The sequence below is a fragment of the Phasianus colchicus genome, chromosome 8 (assembly GCF_987193195.1).
Source record: "Phasianus colchicus chromosome 8, bPhaCol1.hap1.1, whole genome shotgun sequence".
In the NCBI taxonomy this organism is placed as follows: Eukaryota; Metazoa; Chordata; class Aves; order Galliformes; family Phasianidae; genus Phasianus; species Phasianus colchicus.
In genome coordinates this window covers 6,045,431-6,063,462 of record NC_143443.1, presented here as the reverse complement: position 1 = coordinate 6,063,462, position 18,032 = coordinate 6,045,431, and the positions used below count along the sequence as shown (strand labels likewise).

At 41.5% G+C, this 18,032-nt stretch overlaps 1 protein-coding gene across 4 annotated transcripts in view; it reads left to right on the top strand.

The window, feature by feature from the left end:
* Positions 1 to 18,032, top strand: part of GPRIN2 (G protein regulated inducer of neurite outgrowth 2) — a 35,756-nt gene that overhangs the window by 7,769 nt on the left and 9,955 nt on the right. The window contains exon 1 of one of the 4 annotated variants that reach the window (XR_016468644.1): positions 6,184 to 7,077. The exons of the other annotated variants lie outside the window; for them this stretch is intronic. The gene's annotated coding sequence lies outside the window, so the exon portion shown is untranslated. Of the gene's footprint in view, positions 1 to 6,183; positions 7,078 to 18,032 lie in introns of those variants that run through there. 4 annotated transcript variants of the gene reach the window in all.

The following is an 18,032-nucleotide window of genomic DNA, read 5'->3' as shown; positions in this document are numbered from 1 at the left end:
TGCTGTCATGTGTTTGCATGGCATATTTTTGCGTTGAGAAAGTTAACAGCTGTTGCTCTTCCAAATAAAAATCAGTACAAAATGTTCCTCTAGAAAGGCTTTTAATACAAAGCTCCACATTCACAGATGTTGTGCACAAGGCCTACAGAGGCTTCTTGCAGAGGAGGTGGCTGGGAAGCTTTGTTTTGCTTGATTTTAGAGCTTTTGAGGGCATGTGTGTCTTCTTGTTCTGGTTTTCACACCACTTGGCCTTGGTAACAGAAATCTAAATTGTGTAGCTGGGACAAGGCCTTGCACGGGCCTTGTGTACTTGTGTACCCATGCAAAATGAACCCCTTGCCATATATTTGTTGTCATATTTTCATATTTTCCTGCACGTGTGATGGCATAGCAATTACACCGTGTGCAATGCAGCCCCAGTGGGTACAGCTCAGTGGGACTGGGAATTTCCAACTGTGAGCAAAAATTGGTCTTTGTTTTGGGGAGCTTATACAACTGGAATGAAATACTGAAATCTGAAGACCTGTGGCTTCTGTAGTTGTTTCTGTAGGCACAGTCACCCAGAGACCTTTCTGTATATAGCAGGTTTTCAGAGGCCATCCCACACATTTGTATTTAAAAATAATGGTAAGATAACAGTGCCCAAAATCTGAGCAAGATTAGTGAGATCCGGAGGGATGGGGATCGTGACTGGGGGGGAAAAAGGATAAACTTTTCATGTAATTAAGTCCTAACTGTGCGTGAGTTCAGTGACGCTCCCCTGCAAAGCCGCTGGGGGCTGCGGGCCACCTGCAGCTCTTTGGCTCCATCTGCTGGGTTGCGATGTGCAAACGGCTGCACAGGGCTGTGCGGGGTGACTGACCCGGCTTCTGGCTCTGACACACGGATTCTGTGTGATCACGGGATGCGCTGGGAAAGCATCAGAGTATCTAAAGGGGCTCGGTATGAAACGACTCTGTGCCTGTTCTTGTACCGCTGTTGCCACTAGAAATAAAGATAAGGAAGAGCACTCACACACAGAATGTGTGGTGCTGCACAAATACATTGCAGTGTCTCGGATGCACTCATGACATCTCCTAAGTACAATTAATACAATGGTATTCGGCCCTAAATGCATATAATTCCTTGAGGTATCAGTGGGCTCTGGCTGTGCTGGAACCCTCCATTTCATTAGAAATGAAATCAGAAATAGTCATACGGGCAACATCACAGAAGTTATGTGAACTCTTCAATTGTGGGAAGTTTGTTTTGATTCAAATAAAAAATCTAAGTTAGAGCTTGGCCAGCCAAATAAGCAGGAGGGGGGGGCAAAAGAAACAGATGTGTGTAGGCTAGCAGTGACTGAACCTGCCTGCTGCAGCCTGTTGCACACTGCCTGCTCCCCCTGCTTACACTTTTTTCCCCCAGGAGCCAACCTAAGCATTTCTGTTCCTTTCCCAGCCGGAGGTCCAGTGGCACAGCGTGACTTTGGCAATGCTAACCTGAAGGACACTTGCCTGCTGTTATCCAACTTATTATAAAACTTGTGTTTACAGACAAGCACATTGCTTTTTAGGACTTGGTACTTTTTTTTTTTTCTGTCCTATCAACCCACTTTTTCTCTCAGAGAGGATGAGTGAGAGCTCTGTGAACGTTCTGTTTGTGTGTTTGACAACCAAGGGGCTGAAGGATGGGAGAGAGTTAAAGATTTTCTTTGGGTTCCTGAGACCTATGAGTCAGTATGTCCATGAGCAAAGGTTACATAAACTAATGGATTAGAACAAGATTTAGTTGCATAAACACTGTTATTGCATTTCAATCCATCGCAGAGTCAAACCTGCAGATTATTGTGGGCAGATCTAGCCTGAGGCTTACAGTCCTTCTCACTGAGTTCTCTCTGGCACCGGTCTAACTTGAAATAGCATTGTTTCCTTGCTGTGGAGCTGCTCGGAGATGTAAGTGTACTACCTTACAGGTTTTAGTTGTGCACACCATATTTCGTGCACCATACTGTTGCTCTCTGTGTCTAATTTGGAATGGCATCCCTGTTATATTGGTTGCATAATAATTTGTTCTCTCATTTAACCAAGGATCGCTCCTCTTATGAGGGTGAACCAATAAAGGCAGCCTCAGAGACTGTATCTAAAGCCTCTTCACATTCCCCTGAATATCCTGAAGCCTCTGTTGTCCATCTGTCTTTCCGTCATGCTCTCTCCCCACACATCCTGATCTCTCACCTCACCTGAGGGATATCAGGGAGAACAGCAGAGCAAGGCGAAGGTCAGAGATGGAGATGGATTTGCTGCCCAAGCATATTGCCCAGGGAAAGGAAGGCTGGTTTAAGAGTGTTGAATGTTAATCTAAAGGTCGTGGGCCACCAGACAACCACACTGTGATGATTCTGAGCCAAACTGCTTGGGAATATTCCAGGCCAGATGAGAAAACAATGCCTTTCTTGGGGCTGCACAGCTGTGTTTTTTTTTCAAAGTGGTTCAGAGTGGGAAATTACATTCCCAAGCTGCAGTTTTCTTCTTGTACAGTGTTTTCCTTGGTACTTTCCCCAGCTTCTTGCTGATACTGTTTCCTCATTTTATATGTGGAAACTGAGGCATAGAAGTTCAAATCTTTATTTAGATCTCTGACTGTCATTAAGTAGAGCCAGCTGTCTCTAGAGCAGGCTTTGTTCACAGCACTTAGCCCCCAGTATGAGGTACAACCCAGAAAAGACACCAGTACTTTCCTATTCCTATTTGTTGTCCAAAGACCAATTAATTATTTGACTCACATTTGTGAAAGGAAACTAAGGACTGTTATTATATACACTAATGTGCTTTTGAGAAGACTGCAGACCTAAGACATAGAATCAAATTACTGCCCTTCTCAAAAAGTAATGTTCTGACCTCTTTGTTTTTCTGTTCCCTGTTTCTCTGTTTCTGAGAACTAAGGCATCTAACAGAACAGATGGAAGACCTGCAACAAAATGGAGATTGAATCTAAACATGTGATTACGTTCTCAAAAAGGGCAAAGCTCTTGTGGCATGAGAGGCAGCTTAAAGCTACTCCAGAAGTGGCTGGAAGCATTTTTGCTTGGTTTTGTTTGATTGCTTGTTTGTTTGTTTTTCACCGTGGGGTTTTTTCGTGGTTTTTTTTTTTTTTTTTTTTTTCCCCTTGTATGCTTCTATTTAATACTTTTTTCCTGCTGGACATTAAGCAACAGCGGAGAACAACGGTTGTGCATAGGGGGAAGTGAGATCTGGGCAAAGCAGAAGTGAGAGCAGGGTAACAGTCCCTTGTTTTAAGATGAAATTCTAGGTTTCCTGACATGAAATCTTTGGTTTACACAAAATATGCCTAAAAGAGGCATCTTGTTTGCATTCTTCGTAATCAATTGTTATTCTCTTCCTTCGGTAAAACAAAAGGAAAAGTCTTTGAAACAGATGAGATTGCTTATACCAGCAGGCTGCCTTCTAAGGCAAAATCAAGGTGAAAGAACTGCTCTGCTTTGTTGAGCAAGCTGCTTTCAAAACCAGGATAGAAAAAAAAAACAAAACAAAACAGTCGATGCTGTGGCTCTAAAATACCGGTTTTCACAGTACTAAAAAGCCTGGAAAGCTTTCAGAAAGATGAATCCCCCAATAAGAGTACCACATCTGTGCTGCTCCTTGGAAAAAATTGTCAGTAGCATTACAGCATTATTCCCAAGAAGCTTGAAAGTAGGTGACCTGCCAGGTTTCATAACTGACCTTATGATGTGAACAGATGAGATAAACCCAACAAATCATCTTCCTTTTCACAGAAAAAATAAGTTAGAGAGTCTCATTGTATTGGCTACAGCTGGGCTGCCTTTGGGGCACTCCTTTTCCTAAATAACTGCTAGAGATGGGAAGATGCTTTGTAGCTCTCTTTATGAGTTCAACATACATATATGTAACCCTTTGAAAGGGTTGATAACAGCAGGACGAGGGGAAATGGTTTTAAGTTGAGGGAGGGTAGATATAGGTTGGATGTCAGAGGGAAATTCTTGACAGAGAGAGTGGTGAGGTGCTGGAACAGCTGCCCAGAGAGGCTGTGGATGCCCCATCCCTGGAGGTGTTCAAGGCCAGGTAGTGTGGGGCCCTGGCAGCCTGGTCTGGTATTAAATAGGGAGGTTGGTGGCCCTGCATGTGGCAGGGGGGTTGGAGATTCATGATCCACCTTCCAATGCAGGCCATTCTGTGATATCTTTGAATTACAGCTGTTGTCAGTGAATAATTTTATTTTGATTTTCTTTTTGTTTTGGTGAAATTTCTTATCTGATAGAGTCGCTTTCTTTGTAAAATTTCATTTAAACTGTGTTGCCTATGTCAAACTGAAGGCAAATTGTCAGTTCTATTCTTTTAAGTGATCTCTGATGTATTTTGCTTGCCTAAAGTGCCATGAAAACAGTCACTGTGCTAGCTGGTCTGACTGAAAGTCCTTTGGTTGGCATGAGCACTCGGATTAACTTTTGGCAAAAGCTGAAAATCTGGCACTGTCTGCAGAGAACCAGTTTCAGTAGGGGTCTAACTGGTTCTGTAGCATCTAACTGGTTCTGTGCATAATGAAAATTTATTTTGCCTGTGGTGCATTCGCTATTATTTTGGAAGTTCATGCAGACCTGCTCTGCGGTGCTGTTAGTCTTTAAAAGCACTCAAAAATATTTTACAACGGCGGTGTCCAAGAGCTGATCTAAATTGGCTGTGACAGATGACATTCAGGCAAATGAGCAGTGTTTGCCCTCAAGACAGTATGCTGTTCCTGGAGGGCTACGTTGTTCTTGTAGACTAGAAGGTGTTTCAGAAATGCATTAAACTAAAATTGACCCGGTTGCAGGTGCAGCTTCACTGGCTTAAGTGGCTTTGAATCAGCAGGCAGGAAATAGCAGCCTTCCAGGGTTTGCAAACAAAGCCTGCGGACAGAGATACCAGCAAATTGCAAGCAGCATTTTTGTGAGTCAGCTCACACAAGCTCTTCTTCCCTAAAGAGATTGATGAACGTAGGCTGGAGTTAGTCTGATGTATCTGAGGACACCATAGGCTTCTTGGTTTCCTGTAACTGTGAACTTGGTCAAAGAAAGAAGCAGAATAAATTCTGCAAACTTGGATTTGAGCCATCTTTGTGCCTTTTCCAATTACACGAAAAATTAAAAAGCTGTGTACCCATCACAGTGTTATGTGTGCCAGTGGTAGGTATGCTGTTCACATAACAGTTGGTCACCAGTATCTCTCAGTAAGAATAGTTGGTGCTTTCATTGAAAACTATCAATCTTGCTGGACTTATCAAATCCTGGATGGGAAATCTATGCAACTCTATGTTGTAGAGGTTTTATAGAAAACGTGTTACTTCACATTTTATTCTTGGGATATGGGACAACTTGAGACAAATTTGGAAGTTGCCTTTGACTGGAAGGGTTGTGCATGGAGTCATTTCAGTTTGTATCCAGTGCTGGCTTATTTGCAAGAGCTGGGGCATGTCTCAGCACCTCAGCCAACACTTCTTGTTGGAATAAGGAAGTAACTAGTGACAGAACTAGAGGGAATGGTCTAAATTTGTGCCAGGGGAGGTTCAGGTTGGATAGTAGGAAAAATTTATTCTCTTCTTCCTCTCCTAAAGGATGGTCAGGTGCTGGAGTGGACCACGCAAGGAGGTGATGGAGTCACTGTCCCTGGAGGTGTTTAGGGAACATTCAGATGTTGTGCTGAGGGATGTGGTTTAGTGGAGAAATATTGGAGGTAGGTGCACAGCTACCTCCTGGATGATCGTGGAGGTTTCTTCCAACCTTGGTGATTCTAGCCGCGCTTGCAAAGCCCTAGACTATTGTGGGGAGTTTGCCTGAGCTGCTAGGAACCACAAAAGGAGTGCTCTGGAACAAATGGGTTCAAGGAACTTCTGTTTTTAGCCTTGCAGGGCACACAAGGTCAGCACAAGCTGCTGACTTGAAATGCCTACTCTGCTTCATTGCTGTAATAAACTCATCGAGTGAAATAAAGCCAGAAGGCTGCTGCTGACCCAGGCGTGGCTTTTAACCCCTGAAATGCCTCCTGACCTGCAGCCAAAGGAGGAATTGCTCAGTGTGTGTGTGTAAGGATCTTTTAGGAGCAAAACCTGACAGCACATAGAAAATGACACTGTTTTTGAAGGCTTCAGGCTGCAATCTTGTGTTTGCAAAAGCATTAGGTGGGGGTGAAGGTTTTGGCCCCCCTCTGCCAACCGAGTGGCCTATAAGGTGGGCTTCTCCCACCACAGTAGTACAGGACTGGACAGGGGATGCTCAACAGCAGCAGTGATAGGGAACCTTGCCAGGAGGTGCCCCATGAGGTGCAGCAATTTGTGGCATGTTGCTTTTCCCATCTCTCCCAGTCAGCTGAAACATTCTGTCTTTTGAATCCATTGGGACAGATTAGTCACCAGTCCATACCCATACAACTGGTGCATTCTGAGTTTGTCTTTTGTTCTGTGTGTGTGTGTGTGTGTGGTTGCTTCTCTGTTGGTTTATGCTCTAGATTACCAGAAGCAGGGAGTGTCTCCTACTGATATTTTCACATTTCCATGAGGGTAGAAATTGAACGCAGCCAGGGTAGCTTGGCCCAGCTGCCGGCTCCTCTGCATACCTTCAATCATTTCCTTTTTCCCTCTTTTCTATCCCTTTCTCTCTGCTCCTCCTCTTCCTGCCCCTCTTTGCCTCCCCTCCCTGTGCTTCCCTGGCGGCACTGCTGGCTCTGCACAGGCCCTGTTCTCTAATCAGATGAAGCTGCAGGATTATCTCTCTCCCTCCCTTCTAAGCTCCATTTTATTTCCTCTCCAGCCAAGGGGGAGGCAGGAAGGGGCGTCACCTCTAGGCAGAGGAAAACCCATCTCCCAGTCTCCTGCCTTTGATGCTCTCTAGCAATCCCCCCTCCCTCCCCTTATATACTCACCTTAGTGTCAACAGCATCAGGCGGATCAAAGAGCCCAATTTCTAAAGGAAATCTGAACTTTTTTTGGCTTTCATTCTCCACAAATTTCTGAGCATCTATTTTAAACCCCCTCCAAGTAGCTTGGACAGGGAAGCTGGATGTGCCATCTCTGAGTAGGGGCAAGGTAAGGACCACGGGAGTCACGCATTGCCTGTTCTCTCATCTCCTGTAAGGATGCCGTTTTTCCAGCAGGTCTCTGACAGCAGCAAAGCAGATGAGGGGAAGGGAGAGAAACTGCACAGAGACAGAGCCAGGCTTCTGTAAATGCTGTGCTGGCAGCAGGGGGTTGGTAAAAAGCCTAAAAAGCCAAGGAAACTGTAGTTCTCTTTTTTAGTAAGATATGAGACCGATGGCTCAGAACTTTAATGGAATTTAATATAGTTCTACACATTGTGGGTTTTTTTTCCTGTGCTTGTGTCTTTAACTGAGGTGTGTATGTATATGCCTGGTAGCGAGTATTTGTAGAATAGACTTGTCACCCTATTTCTAGATTGTGTGTGGCTTTAAGTGTTACTTTTTGGTGCTAATCTACTGGAGAATGGTTTCTTTTCTTTACCACCAAGCATACCACATGCTGGGTTTTTTTAATTCCAAAGAGGTTAATGCCTCACACTGGAAGAAAAACAGGGGAATACTTCAATGCCTTCAGAATGTCAGCTTTGTTTTTACACTCTTCTCTCCCGAGTAAATAATCAATTACTATTTAGGACAACCTTTAATGTTTTCATCTCAGATAGGAACTTGTATTTTTAAAAGCTGAAAGTTCGATTTGGTTTGGCTTTTATTGCTGTTAGTCAGTGTTTTTCATCAGAAATCACTGTAGAAGACTGTTTTGTGCATACGTCGCAGTTCCTAACCTGTGATTAAATGTAAGAATTTGTGCTGATGCACTTGTGGGTTTGGGGGAAGAGGTTTGAAAGGGGTGGGGAAAGCAAACGTTTATTTCTGCATTCAGAACTTAAAGCATAACAGATTGGCCGGGAAGATAACTATTGGATATTCTTCATAATATGTTGAGGTTTGCATAAAAATGATGAACCATACAAAGATTAAAATCTACCTTTCTTTCCAGTGACTCTCATTTTGATGTAATTAGCCAACGCAAAAATATCGGTGATTTCCTCTCACCAGGATGTAGATGAGTCTGCAAGTAGTTGTTTGCACGTTTAAAGTTAAGCAGTAGGACTGCAGTCAGATCTGAGGAGTCTGTGTGTATAATAATTAGGTTAGGGGGAGGTTTCATTTAAGAGGGTGGATTTGTTGAGTGCTTTGTTTTCTATGCCATGGCTCAGTCACTCTGTAAAAGCACTGTTCTCTAATTGTAAGGTTTTGTTGATTTTGCTACCCAGACATTTTTACTTGAGCTGTGCTCTAGCAGAGTTGTAGTTAGAGTGTAGATACTGATGCTTTCCTAGGGCTGCACAAACAACAGGAGCAGTAAATGCCATATGGTATTGTACTGTTTGAGCTGGCTTATGGTATCAAATCTGATGAGTATTCATTAGTTAACCACTCCAAATCCACATTTTTCCTTACATGGTAAATTATATTATTTCAAAACAAACTTGAAAAACAAGGATGTATGAGGGGAAGTGGAACAAATGCAAATCGTTATTTATGATTATTATACTTCTGAAAGTTAGTTCTTTCTTGGTTGAGAGCAACAACAGAATGATGCACCTTAGAGGTAGCTTTAAAGCACTCCAGATGTGTAGAAGTATTTGCTATACCGGTCAGATAATGTTATACTTTCTGCAGGATAGTTCTGTACAGAAGAGCAGAAAAATCCTCTTTCTTCTTCAGCAACTCTTCTGGAGATTAGAGGCTGAATATGAAGATGGAGTGTATTTGACCGATCCCTTGCATTTGGGTATTGCCAGTTGCTATGCATCTTTCAGGAGAATGCAGTCTAGGAAAGCAGCTTTCAAAGAGAGTTCTGTTAATGGTGTTTATTCATTTTCCATAAGCATTTTCCAATGAATCAGAAAAAAAACCAAAATCCTATTGCTGTTACTATGTACCATGCTTTTATTGTTGCAAGTCACCTTAAAGGGACTGGGTGATTTTCTGATTTCCCCAAATCAATCGAAGTTTGTGTCATCGGAAGCTGTATGCAATATTTTGCATGTATGTCGTGCCAGACCAGTCTATTCCCAAGAACAATGTAGCATGAATCATAGGCTGCAAATGATATTACAATTATTCTTTTATTCTGTCAGCCTCTCACTTCCCCCTCCCCCCTCTCCCCCCTGCTACAGTGAAAAACGCCATGGATTTTGTGAGCCCTGGCATTTTGGTTAATTCTTGTGGCTTCATTGTACAGTAATAAGGAAATTACAGGGGAAGAAAACAGGAATAAGAAAAGGACTATTGCAATTTTGGCCTTTGCAAAATGGAGGTTGTAAACCATCTTACTCTCCAAACAGGCATGTAGAAAGTGGTGTTATGAAAGCGCCTGAAACTGCTTTTGTTTCTGTACTAGCAGATCATGTGGATGTTCTTTCCTAAGGTAACATCCTTGATGTTTACTCGACTGTATATTAAGAGTAGTCAGGCAATGCTGATGGGTTTTTAACTCGCATAAATGGTAAAGGTGTGTGCATGTACATTATCCTATGTGAAAGTGCTTTTTAGCTATTAAAATGGCTAGAATATGTGAGTAATCCAAACTCTTGGTGGTCTCTTTGTTTTGTGGAACGTGGAGTGGGGAGGTGATGTTTCATTGGCAAGAGAGATCTTGTTTCTGTGAAACCGAAAAGAGGCAAGGAATGAAAATAAATATTGGAGTACCAGTGGCCAGGAATATCTGTGGGAGGGGTACAATGAGAAGTATTTATTACGGATGTGTTAGAACTGTTGAATTCATCTGAAGATATGCAGCAGTTAGTCCATGTATATGTTAGGAAGAGTCCTGTAGGACTTGGACTCTTGAGTAGTAAATGGCAGAGAAGATAGACTCTTTCCTTTACCAAAGCTGTTAAAGGATTTCAGAATAAAGTTCCACTCAGGGCAATTCTTCTTAGCAACAAGAACCTCTGTATATCACTTTGGGACTGCTGAAGTATACACGCTCACTCGGGAGCAGGTGCAGACTAGCTAAATGAAAACATCATCAACCACATCTTTTTCCAGCTTGGTCTTCAGTGTGAGCATCAAGTGCATGAGTATTTCAAAGTGTTGTTCTGCACCTGTGAAGCATCCTAAAAAAGATCACCTTTGAAATGACCTATTGCTCTGTGTCAGATATCTTCCCAAGTTATGGGAAGAAGCTCTGCATCTGATACAGAGCAGAGAAAGGAGTGGGAGACTTTCTCCTGCTACAGAATATTTGCTAATTAATCTTTAGCAAGGGCACACCTATGAAGATTAATGGATTGAGCAGATGTGAGACCTTCATTTGGCTTGCAGAAGCTTTACTCCAGTCAACAATGCATAAGACTGACAGAACTCAGTCCACCTGAGTTGAACCAGACAACTAAACTTCCTTTTCAGCTCATAAACTGTACAAACCTGGTGTGGAAGTTGGAGAGATGGTGAATACACAAGGCTACCATAACTCTTCTGAACTTGGTTATTTTTAGGCTTTTGAAATTATTTTATTGCTTTCTGCAAAGAGTCTGCTGGAAAGTTCAGTGTCTGTGGCTGAGCAGGGTGAATATACAGGGTGGATAAGTGTGTCCTGAAATGTTGTCAAGGACAAAGATGCATGCTGTTTCAGCAGCTTTTCTTGGTTCTGAAATAGCCTTTAAACTGTTGAAAGAGTAGAATGCTTTCTAGCAACAAGAAAGTTGCTAACATATTGGAAAAAAAAATCTTTGGAGTTGCCTCTTTCGTATGCATCTCCTTGTCTGTACAGTACTGGGATTGCTCTTATGACCTGTCAAAACTCGTTCCTGTTTTACCTTATAGAAGCTGCAAATTCCACTAAACCATTAAAGAAGATCTGTCCTTTTGCAATGACAGATGAAAACATAAGGTGATGAAAACAGAAATAACAGAATCATTCAGTTTTGAAGAGACCTTGGGAGCTCATCTTCTGCAATTCCTGCTCAAAGCAGAGATGGATATGAGGCTAGATGAGATTTCTTAGGTTTTTGTCCACCTTTGTCTTGCATACATAAAAAATGCTTGAAGGGCAAAGAGTTCCTATAACATTGAATAATTTTACGTAATTGGTATCTTGTTGCCAGTAGTTAATAGGAGATGCTTACTGAGTTCTTCCAACAGTCCAGGTAGTACAGGTGGGATCTGCCTTTACCCTGCTGATGAGAGGAACCTGCATTGTCTTGCAGCTACTGAATTCCTTTCTTTATACTTCAGTATTTGCATGCCTGATCATGGCTAAGTGTTAATAAGGAAGTAGAGGCTACTGCAGCTCATTTTGTGGTTGAAATTGGCTAAGAGGAGAAGAATATAAACACGAGCTCTTGAGGAAGTTCTTCATATTGCACTTGAACTAAAAATTGCAAGTTTGGTCTGCTGCTTTTATGTGTCTTGTTTTTTCTCCCTGTGGTCTCTGATGTCAAAGGTTTGGATAGCATTTTGTGAATGTAGACCTTCTTCTACCCAAGCTCTAATGCTTTTCTTTTCCCATTCTTGAGACATCAGAGGGATACTCTTTGTTTCTGAAAGCTATAGAGAACAGTTGCCTGCATAGATCTGATTAGACTATACAGTAACTGGAAAAGCTTTTTTGAGACATCACATTTTGGCATAATAAGCACTACATGTCAAAACATCAGTTCTGAGAAGAAGTTTTCCTCTTCCCAGTTTCTGCTTATTCTTTGCTTCTGTAGTTTAAAGGTAGCTTATACTACACTAGGGCAAAAGGAACCTGATGATTGAATAAACTTCCATTCCTTACCTACATGATTAAATGCATGCACCACTTATCCCACTGAACAGAGATTGCAGTGTGAACCCAACCTTAAATTTGCTACAGAAGCTTCTCTAGCTTCTGCCAAAGTGAAAAGTTCATCCAAGTAAATGAAAGCTTGCAAATGAACAAAGGTCTGCAAGGCAACATGATCTCTAGTTGTGTCAGCTCTTGTGTCAGCTTATAAAAAAATGTAATGAATCTACTTGTAATAAATCTTGCTACACAATACAGCTGCTATTAGCATGTATATTATCTACATCATGTGATCTGTAGCACATGGATGACATCCATTTAAGAAACTCTCTCGGTTCTGGTGAAATAAAACTACTGTTAGTACTAGTTTTACATGTTAGGAATCCCTTGTCCTAAACTTGACCAGATTGATGAGTTTTTTGCAAGTGCAACATGGATTTTGTATAAAAGACGCTGTTTGTTTCAAACCAAATATTAGTAAAGAAGAACTAGAATATGCCTTTTCTTTTGATTCCACTTGGTTCTGAGCATTGATTTCCTGCCTTTAAGAGCTTAAACTCCTTCAAGCGTGCAGTGATTTAAGCAACTTCATAGCCTGTTTGTATCTAGGGGTTTGCCTTGGGCTACTGAATTTCTCTTTCCTGGTTTCATCCAACAGCTGAGTTTTACCCACTTCAGAGGATAAGTACATTAAGAACAACTAAGACTGATTCCCAAAGTAATCTGTAGCCCGCTTTCACGTTTGCTTCTGGCAGATCTCTTCCCTCCTCCCCTCAAATGGCTGAGAGTGATGCGTGCTGTTGGCATTACTATTCTGCCTTGAGGTGTATGGATGAACAAACGTTTGAACATACTCATTTCTGACATTATAATTATTTAATTATCTTCTGGTGAGGTTTTTGATGACCAGGCTGCCCGTGTTAACCTTAGGATTTGATTTCTATCATCTTGATGCCACACACAGAGTCAACACAGAGAGAGATCTGTCCTGCATGCTCACCTTCAGCTGGTGGAAAGAGAAGAAAGCCAGGACTGGAAATTTTTAGGCAAGCCTGGCAAGAAAAGTGATAATTAACAGAAATGAAAGAGAAGCTCTGAATAGTCTGTGTGCATTTTGCAGTCATAATCTATGCTTTTGCCTTGCTGAACACTGAGTGCCTTAACTCTTCTGCTCTTGTGTTTTCTAACCTGTCAAATCTTCCTCGTCCTACAAGGGGAACTACGGTGATCACCCCTGTCACCAATGCTTCTTCTGATGCAGGGGAAGCAACAACATGCAGTCAGACCTGAAATATCTCCCCAATCACACAGTCTGCACTGATCTGTTGTGAGAATCTGATGGCGTTCGTAGATGCCCAGATCAATCTGTTTTGTAGATCTATCTGGTACTTGGAAATGACCTAAAATATTTAGAGGATGGCAGTAGCAGATTTAAACCAACGAGGCATAGTAAATATACAATACTATTCTAAAATGGAAAGCCAAAAGGAAGATGATGGATTAAAGGTTAAGTAATTGGGGTTTCAACCTGATTCTGTATTAATCTGGTTGCATTGATTTAGTGTTACTTACACAATTTAGAGAAAGACCTGAAGTTCCTTGAGGAAAGCCATCTTTTCCACAGTTTCAGCTTCACAGTTTCTTCCTTGCCCTTACACTTCACCAAAATAAAATAACAAACCCACAAGAACAAATCCCAAACACTTGAATCTCTAAGCTTTTTAACATGGCTAATCCTGTTTTGCCAATGCCTTTCAAGTGGTTTTACTACCCCCTGCCCAACAGTAGTGATTACTGTTAATGGACCATTTCTTTAAGTGAGTGAAGTACAAGGGGGATCCTCAGGGCTTCATATTATGATCAGTCTTGAGTCAGTGCAGAACAGACCTTTCTTACCTTGTGCAAGTTACTGGTAATTCTCAAAGTGAACAGGCAGGACCAGGTTTATTAGACACAGCCATACTTCATTTTTGCATTCTGGTAGTATAAGCCTCTTTAAAACGAGTATAGCTCTAAAAGAATCAATGTCTTGTTGGAAAAGATTTCTTTTCGTGTCATTTGTCTTATGGTAAACATCTATCGCAGGAATTTGGTTGTAGATACTAACAATGAAGATCATTGTTTAAAATAGCCCTGAAGAGAGCACGGTGTGAATGTGCAGCATTGTTTCTGCTACCAAAGGTAACTTGGATGCTTAGGCAGAAATTGAGTTCTTTTTGCTATTTCTGTGTTGTGTTGTGTCCCAGACAGGTGTTAGCAATGTTTATGGCTAATTAACAGCTGCTGCTTAGGCCGTAATGAACTTTCTGCTATTTTAACCATAAACTGTTCTTGCCTTTTCAAATTTATGACCATGGTGTCCGTAATAAGATTAAGCAGAGTTAAGAACTAGATATAGCAGCCTTCTGTTCGAGTAAATCTTGTAAGTTCATTAAAATCACACTTCTCTTGCTACAAAACAAAAACGTCTTGGAGCGTGGTGCTGCTGCAGAAGTTCAGTTTCTCATGTGAAGCTGGTTATTGTGCAGGTTCTCAAGGGCCAGAAGGGTACAAATGAAGTAGCAAATTCTGGGCAAAGACCTTACAGCCCATAAAGCCATGTGTTCTGTCAGAAAGAGCTGGTGCTCGCCATGGAGTATCCTAAAATGAGTGACTGTCAACCTAAACCTGTGGTATGGATCAAACCCCCTAACTTCCAAATTCCACGTGTGCAAATTAAAGCTCTCATCTTTGTGGCTGACTCTGATGTTATCACTTACTTTGTAGTCAGGGGCTGGTTTTGAAAGCATGGAATGTAGAAAGGAATCATTTTTTTTCAGATGCTTCTAAAAAGTAGCTACTTTTTTCTTTTTTTTAATCTCATTGCAAGACCAGCAAAATGAGGAAGGGGGAAACAGAGTGCAGCCACTATTACAGATTTGTTGATTTGTGGGTTGGACATCAGAGTTATGTAAATGAAAAATAAACCTTTGAAAACGTAGAGAAATAAGTCCTTGGTATTGTATATATTTTTCTAGTGTATAATATTAAAATTTACGCAAAATTCCTCTTCATTGCAAATTCTGCGTTGTTTAACTTGTTAGAAAATTCATCCCACATCACAACTTCAGTTTTTGTGATGACAGAGTACTTATGTAAGATCACAGTGTGGTAGAATTCATTAAGTTATGATGCTGATTTTTTGCTTGAGGCACCACTCAAAATAATAATAAAAAAACCCACCACTTTTCAGGGCTAGCGGATTCAGCTGCTGTATTACTATCAGCCTTGCTTATTGGAGGAAATACAAGCATTGCTAGATTTGTTATTAACATTTTCTCTTCTACGTGCCAATATTCCATGTTAGTATCCTCGTTCTGAAATCCAGGATTTGTTTTGTGGATGCTTTGTTTATTATAACGTTCTTATGAAACCCGCCAGTGCAGGAAAGAAAGCAGTCACTACCAAATACATGATACAGGAGCTGAATACAATCATACTGGCTTAGGTGGTACTGAATATCACATGGAAGCTTCCTCTTCACATGCTGTGATAGCAATGAATTACTCAATTTTATATCCAATTGTTGTCAAAATTGTACTTGGAAGTGTGTGCAAGCAATATAAAAGTGCTGAGGTATTTGAAACGATAGTTATTAATATCTCAATAGATAACATACGTGATATTTAATGCTCTGAGACTAAATTTACTAGTGCATTAAATAGGTCGCAACTTTAATCATAAGTCATAGCAAAATACACGTTTGTTGCTTTAAAGTAGTTCGGTGGAATTAGTGAAAGCAGCCTAGATTCCCTCATAAGCTATCTGAAGCTAAGCCAAAAATAGTGGATGTTAATTCCATTTCTATCCTAATCCTTTCTCTGCTTGTCTAACATTTTTCTGTATATTCATAACAGGGTTCATGCTTTCTTATTTGTGCATTTAGGTGCAGATTCCCGTAGAATTTACAAAATGCAATGGCTCTGCATGGCTATAAAACTACAGTAGAGAGTTTGTTTTGTTGTTTTGTTTGTTTTCTAAATAGTGTAACATGATTCTCTCCTGTCCCCAGCTTCTCCCTGATAAAAATGTGCATGTATGCACCCAGACACGTTGGCTTCCTTCTGCTTCTCATCTGCTGGGTGCAATCTGCACAGACTCCTGTTGCAGCATCTCCAGTGTGTGTACATGCAGAGCTGTGCCATCTCTTGTAGGGAGGTATATGGTACTTGCAAAAATTCCTGTGTACTCTGGGGTGTCAGTTCCAGCTGTGGACACGTAGAAAGGAGGATGTTTGAGAAGGTGAGAATGACACTGTATGTCAATGCCGAAGTCTTTGGAAGAAAAGCACTGCGTGTGCACTGCTTTGCTCAGAGCTTATGCCACAGGTCTGTTTTTGTAGAGTGCATGGTCTTTTTCTGCTTCCTCCCTGTGCTGATGTTAGCAATTGATGGGGCTGGGTGCTCAGCTGGATTGATGATCTGGTGTAGTGAGTGCTAAGCCAGTTAACAAAAGGAGGAAAAAAAAATCTGGGTCAGCAAGCTGACGCAGTTTGACACAGCTGCGTGCTCACTCATGCTATTGCAAAATGTAGTGGGAACATTCTGCTGCAGCAGAGGTCAGCAAAGGCCAGACCTACCAGACATTTGTTCTGCACCCATCACCTCCTCACAGAGCTCCATGGGTGCACATCTGGCTCAAGGCTCTGCCCGGTAGTAATGTGTTGGAGCTCATAGCTCCAAGGGAGTGAGGGGGGAAGCAAAAGGTGGCCTTATAAATGGGGAAGCGTTTGAGCTGCTTGTGAAAATGTGACTTTGGATTTCAACATGGTAGAGAAGTGTATTGTTCTGAAGAAAGACGATTCATCTTCTCTGGACAGAGCTTTGAATTCTTTCTTAGCCTTTTGTTTTGTTTTTTCTTCCCATTCTCTTTAAGGTCTTTGGTTTTTAAGGTCCCATGTTTGGTTATGATTTCAGCTGCAGTTGGAGTCTATATGGGTGGGACAAAAAAAAGCCTCCTAAAGTGTTCTCTTTTGAAAGTTTCATTTTGAACATCATGCTGGGTATTCTTTCCAGTGATGTCAGGTCCGTTTCATTCTAGTGAATGTGTCGCTGCTCTTCGTTTAGATCATGAATCAAACTGAAATTTGCAACACCTCTGGTTACCCAGATTCCTGCAGAAATGTTGCATAACGAAGGCATACAGAGATCTTCGTATCTGTGTATATATATACATATTTGAGCTTTGTGAACTTTCTGAGAGAGCTCTTTAAATCTTCCACAGCCACGTAGCACGTTTACACCATGTCTGTTTGAGGTTCTCTTTCATTTGAGACTGAATATTTCTGACAGGATTTCCATTAGTAAATATCATTTCATCCCAATGTGTGTGAGAGCCTTTGCAGGTGTTGACTTGTAAAGAGATTAAATATAAGGTCTTCGCCTTGCAGACTGCTATGCTCTGGTGTTTAATCCTATTAACTCCTTTGAACTCTTTGTGGCAGACTATACCCATAGGTATAAGTGGCTGCAGGATAGATAACATTCTGGAGGAGGAGATGAGGGAAGTATTTTAAACCTGTCCCTTTCCCAGCACGTGCTTTTCTTCTAAGTGTTGAGCGTGATTTTGTGAGGGCTTCTGAAAAACTCTTAGAAATAGAGCAATGTCGAGGCTGCACTTGGCAGTGCCTTTAGCCCCAGGAGTCTGAAATTTCATTTGCAGAAGGAAGTATGCTTGTGTTGTTATCCTTGGATGCCAGCAGTCAGTGGAGTCCCACAGGCCAGAGAGGCTGCGTGCTGTACAGAGTGGGCTTGCTGCAGTTGGAGCCTATAATTAGTTTAATTGCTAACTCACCAAGCACGAATGAATTTTTTGGCATGCAGTTTTGTCCAAATTTGAGCAAATCTTCATGCTAAACGATATTGCTGCCAATTGTAAGTCCGTACTGCAAAGCACTCAGCATGACACCTCTCAGAGATGTGATTCCAAATAATAGTATTTTAAATGTTGTCTTGTTCAGTGTAATTTCATTACGGAAAAATAGGCAATGCAGGTGAATTTCAAGTGATGGCAATGTTGCAAGCTTACCGAAGTTAACATTGAAAATGGAATTACAAGCGTAAGCAGTGATGTCTGTTTGGATCAAAAGCAGAGCTCTTGGTTGGCAGATGCAGCAAAAAGCATGCTCTTTATCAGTTACATTGGCAGATGACTCTTTGAGGCTGTAAATATCACATGAGAAGCTTCTC